This window comes from Aplidium turbinatum, chromosome 1 (assembly GCF_918807975.1).
Source record: "Aplidium turbinatum chromosome 1, kaAplTurb1.1, whole genome shotgun sequence".
Taxonomy (NCBI): domain Eukaryota; kingdom Metazoa; phylum Chordata; class Ascidiacea; order Aplousobranchia; family Polyclinidae; genus Aplidium; species Aplidium turbinatum.
This window is the reverse complement of record NC_137472.1, coordinates 47,791,934-47,798,031: the sequence shown is the minus strand read 5'-3', so window position 1 is coordinate 47,798,031 and position 6,098 is coordinate 47,791,934.

Below are 6,098 nucleotides of genomic sequence, written 5' to 3'. Positions count from 1 at the left end.
CAGTATAACTATCGCAAAAGTGGCCGAGTTTAAAGTATCTGAACACTTTTCAACATTTTTCAGGTCCCTAAATTTGCAAATAGCCTACTTGCTGGTCCAACCTTAAAACATCAGCATTGGGGCGAAATTTAAAACCTAAATTTTGTAAAGAGTAGCAACAAAAGAAATGCGATTTAATGTAAAACTTTATGTTAACTTTGACTTTTAATCCTTAGTTTTCCCATAACATAGTCTAAGCCTAGTAGGGAAGACCCAGAAGAGATGTGTAGCCTAACATGTAGGCCTCGGTCTAGGCTGCCATGTTTTTAACTAACAGATTTAAATTATGAGAACATTTAACCAAAAGACCAGAGCCTGAAAAGACAGAACTCATAAGCTAAAAACCGCTCAATAAACAAAACCTCTCAATAACGAAAAGTCTAGCCTACACCAAAATAACTTAGGCTATAGCTAATTATTAGAAAAGCCTAGACTGGGGGCTCGATCATCCGGGATAAGTCCTCCTCCGCCAGGAATAGGCTAAGATAAAGAGCTCATTAAGCAAAAGATTAATCAACATCAGAAAAGCCTACACTCTGGTGGCTCATCCGGGATTCTTCAACTGATTTATACTTAACTGATTTAATTTTGCATTCAATCTCGTCCAACAAAACAATGGTTTTGATTAACTCGACAGTAGCCTACCTAATATGAACAACAGTTGTGTGAAAAGGGTTTAGTAGAATCAAATTAAATAGAATTTTATCAGATAGTCATGAGGTCTTAATATAATTAGACCTAATTAACTTATAAAACCTTTAACAAACAATGTAATACAAATGTTCCTACGTTGGTGAGCTCCGAACGTAAGTCGGGTTGAAAATAAATCAAAGCTTAATAATTTGCTCTCCACTTTCGAGACACTCGAACAAGTAGGCTAAGTTTAGAAAGATTCTATTGTTTGCTCATTGGAAGTAGGCTAATAAAGTGAATTGTTCAGCGGCAGACCGCTTCTTTTAGCCGCCGATGTCGTTTGCCATGCAATCAGTTTTGGGAAATGCTTTGAAACACTATGAGGCCTACACAGAGATCCTGGGAAATATAATCACTAATCATTCGCAGGAGCAAATCGAATGTGCCACTATTATTAGTCAAACCCATCCATCAGAAGCTGTTAAGACATTGACGCGATTCATTGCAACTGTAGCCTATATGGCCTGTATAGTTTGCTACTAAGATGGCCACGGATATCAGCGATGCTCCAGCAGAAGGCTACTTTTCCTTATGATAGGCCTAGGCTAGGCTAGGCTACAACTCAGTCGCGGACTTGAGCCAGTAGAAGTGTAGTCTGTCATCGATAAATCGATCAAGCAAAATTGTTATGCAGCTCACCCCGAAAACTTGCTATATAGGCCTCTGCCATGTTTCCAGGGCCGGATTTAGCTGATGGGGGACCCGGGGAACTTTTAGATCGGGGGGCTCCCAGTGCAAAAAAAAAATGTTGCGCCGTAGGCGCAAAAAATCATCTCTGCGTCTACAGTAGCATTAATTTCCAGCACTGCACAACATTTTGCAAAAACTTCACAGGCTGAAAGGGCCTGCATATGTTTCATGACAATAGACCTGCAATTCGTGAGACAATCTACCATTTTTTTTCATTCCATCCTTGCCGATAAAAATAAACCCCTTTTCAATAATTTCCAACAAACTTTCCACCTAGGCTACTCCATTAACAGTGTGTGTGTTTTCAAGGCGTAGGCTATGGTGGATTAAATTCAAAAAGGAGTAGCCTATTATAGACTACTACAGCGGCTACTATAGGCTATCCATCATTCTGTTCGTTTTTCATCCTTGTCGGGAGAGGTTTCCACCCCAAGCTTTTCACTTTTTTGACTAACAGTGAGCATAGCCGTAGCCTACAAGCCAGGGGGGCAGCTGTCCCCCCTGTTGTTTCAAAACGTCGCGAATTCGGGCAAAATCTTGCAATTATTAGGGCAAAAATTGCTATATGAAAAGCTACAAAATTGCATGAATTAAGAAAAACTACAAATTAATATCTTTTACCTATCAAACTAAGTACGGTACAGCCTCTTATTTGCACAAGAAATGTGCCGCAAAATTTTCATTTGGCACACCCGTATTGATGTATTGTATGGTGATCAAACTGTAGTCATCATCATCATAATCCATCGTCGGTTTGTTCCCCACTAGTGGGGGTGGCCGATTGTTTCCGCGCAGCATTTGTTTTAATCCCTTTTCTCCATTTCACCCTGTCCCTTGCATCTTCCTCCTTCAGTCCGACTTTTTTAAATTCATCCTTCACTTGTTGTTTCCACGTTCTTCTTGGATGACCGCGTTTCCTCTTCCCATCCACCTTTAGATCTAGTGCTTTTCTAAGAAAACTTCCTTCCTCCCTCCTTATCACATGTCCATACCATCTTACTCCATTTGCCCTTGCCGGTTGGTCTATGGTCTCTCTCATCTCTAGCATATCCAACAATTCTTCAGTCCTTTTTTCCCTTCTCGTTTTCACCCCACACATTGCTCTCACCATTGACCTTTCCGTTCTTCTCAGGATTGCCAGTTCACTCTCTCTCAATGCCCATGTCTCGCTACCATATAGCATTGCAGGCCGCACACAGCTCCGATATACTTTTCCTTTCATCCTTAGTGAAAATTTTCTGCCATGCAACATTTCCCCACATTCCCTGAACTTTGCCCAGCTTCACATCCACCACTTCCATTTATCCGATCACCCAGATAACAGAAGTCTGTCACTGTTTCGATGCCATGGCAGAACTCATCATCATGGCCTTCCACTTCATTCCTTCCTTTACTGCATTTCCCACAAACAAAACACTTCGCCAATCTTGTTGCGGCTCTCTTGACATTAGCACATCTTGCATGTAGGCTACCCACTTTCCACATTCCTTGCATTGCATTGAATTTCTCATCACTCTCTTGCCACATATTACACAGGGATCTACTTTGTTCTCAACAACTGTTCCTTCTGCTCCACTCACCATCACTTTTGTTTTTTCAAGATTTACCTTCATACCCTTGGTTTCAAATGCTTCTTTCCATTTCTCAAACTTTCTCTCCAGTCCCTCCATACTGTTACTTGTCAAGACCAGGTCGTCTGCATACAAAATTTCACTCAATAAGCCCTCCCTCACTCCTTCAGTTACAACGTCAACCACAATAGCAAATATCAGAGGTGACAAAACTGATCCTTGGTGTACACCAACCTTCACAAAAAACTCGTTTGAATATCCCATTGATATCCCAGACGTCTTCATGATATCCCAGTATGGTTTTAGTTTAGACTTTATCCATTTCTCTCTCACTAATCACTATAATAGGCTTACAGAACACTATGCTACATTGGCATACTTGGGGTGTGGTAGGTGGATTGGGCCATGTATTTCGTATTGGCTTAGTCTATAAAACAACATTGTTACAGTAATTGCTTTGACAGAGCAATGCAAAACATATTAAATGCCTTAATCTACGTCGTTAACTACTAAAACATTTTAAGGGGGGGGGGGCATGGCCCAATGGCCCCCCCCTGCGTACGCCACTGCCTATACTGGGGGAAGGTGGGGTTAGTTGAGTCATGTTTCAGATTTTTCCTTATAATTTTTTACCTATATTGTAGATACACCTATCAAAGTCTAAGTGAAACAAAGGTAACGAAGTATGCTTGCTACTACCCATTTATTAAAATGCTATCTCACGTTTAATTGTCATTTTTATTACCTTGAACACAGAGCACCGTTTGACTCAACCAACCCCGCATGCAGGGTTAGTTGAGGCGCAATGGCATTCATGAGATGCATAATTTTTTGGGGCTATTGGGCACCGTCCCCATCTGGCAGACTGGCACCTCTGATCTATACCATTAATGAACGTTTATTGTATCCAGAAGTGGGAAATAACCTATACTTTGTACTATGGGCCACAAGAAATATTAAAAATACCAGGCGGGCCACATGGCTCCTCCAAATTCGCCCGTTTCCACAACCTTTTCATAAAAAAAGAGTTTTCACAGCAACCAGTCACAAATTTTCTTCGAATTTGCCCGACTTCATGCCATTTCTCTAAAAACAATTTAAAAAAAGGTCTTCACCGCAACCAGGCCCAAATTTCTCTCGATTTCGCCCGACTTCATGCCATTTCTCTAAAAAAAAGGTCTTCATATCGCCCAGACCCAAATTTCACACGTATTATCGAAAGTGACATGAAATCTAATACTTTTCATGCTCCCACAGGCCACATTATATTGCTTTGCGAACCACATTTGGCCCGCCGGCCGTAAGTTCCCTACCCCTAAATTAATCACAAGTGGACATGTAAAAACAGCACTGTTGTCGGTGCACGCCAAATGTGCCCAACTGTTGCATTGGAAACATGTAGAACTACTACTTCCACCATAGGACAGCACGAGTTGCATCAAGTGCAGCAATAACGAATCGAGCAATTCCAAGAGTATTGATGGTGCCGATCATAGTCACCAAATCTCCTCTATCCCTAAAAACAATAGACCCAACTTGTTTCATGCCTTGTTGGGGTTTGAGCATCCCATCTTTACTTTAGAAGCATCAGCTCCAGTTTCATTTATCTTCTTCAAACATCTACGAAACGTTTCTTTGTCCACACCAACTCTTTCTGCTGCCTTTCTTAACGACATACCATCTTGCACTCATAGGCGCCGACTTTTCAAAAAACCTTGGGGGGCGAGAAAGGTGATGACGTCATAACCATAACGCTGTTTTACTCAATTAAAATAGTCTTTGATTAAGCTTAGTGTCTTGTTCATATTGACACCTAGGTCGCAAACCGAATTTATTACAACCGCTGTTTAAAACGATTAGTTTTACACAAGCAGTAGCCTACTCCCAGTCGTAAAAATGTTGATATTGTTAGCTCATAATTGGAACAGTTGGAAAACAAGCCGATTCATTTCCTTTTCATGCGAATGAATAACAATGACCAAGACAGTGAAGTTATCGAAATGAAACGCAAAAAATCATGATCTCAAGCAGAGTGGAAACCCGCTATCAGTTTTATTAGCTTAGTTTCGCTCATTTTGCTAATTACTTACCTTCAAAGCGTTAACAGCGGCGAAGTGTTTTCTCTTCTGTTTTTTTAACGAAAGTCTTTATCGAATACCGTATATACTCGAGTATATATGGTATTCGATAAGATCGAATACCGTATAGGTCGAGATGTTCGCAAGTAATTTTCCCTCAAAAAGGCAGGTTCAACTTATACACCAGACAACCCATACAGAATAATCCGTAATTTTTACATTGATTCAACGTCTGCAGACGTTAAATTAATGTAATTATGACCGATTTTGCTGTCTGGGAAGCTCGGCAGTTTTTAAAATGAACGCATTTTTGCTGCGGCAAAATCATTGGCGACGTAAATTACGCAGTGTTCGAATACGTTTATTTGCAGTGATTCAAACTTAATTTTTAAATCTTTCTTGTCAATTCTAAACTTTATGCACTTGTTGAGCAATATGCAAAGCTCACGAGACAAAACAGCGGAAAGAGCTATTTTCAGAGATCAAATTTTTCATTTTTGTGTGTAGGATATAACCGTTCTAATTACGTAACATGATCGTTGAAGTCGATGTCAAACCTTAGCGGTTAGCTAGGTGATAATAGCAGCAAGAGAGGTCGTTAATGCAAGCAATATCTGCGACCAAGACCATTAAACACCTTTTCTTTTATCGGTTTTCGATTTAATTCCCCCATATTGCGAACAAAACAATGCGTTCTGTTGAATCATAATTGATCTCACAGCGGGAAGACCTCGTTGAAAATAGCGCGTCTCATTTACTGGTTTCTTAATATTGCAGTGAATAGTTAGTTACGTGACTATTCCAGCAGCGTAAGTTACTCTACATCTACTTTAAAATTTCCATATGTATGAGAAAGCCATGCGACCAGCTGCTGTTTTGCGGGCAAGAGCAACGTAGGCTATTTTCGCATTCTTTAAGTCCGATTAAATGATGTAAATCTCTTTCGCGAAGTGTTTTATTTTTGAAACATTACTTGTAATAACCATTTTTGTTGCCCCTCAACCATAAATTTACGGGGGGCGCCGCC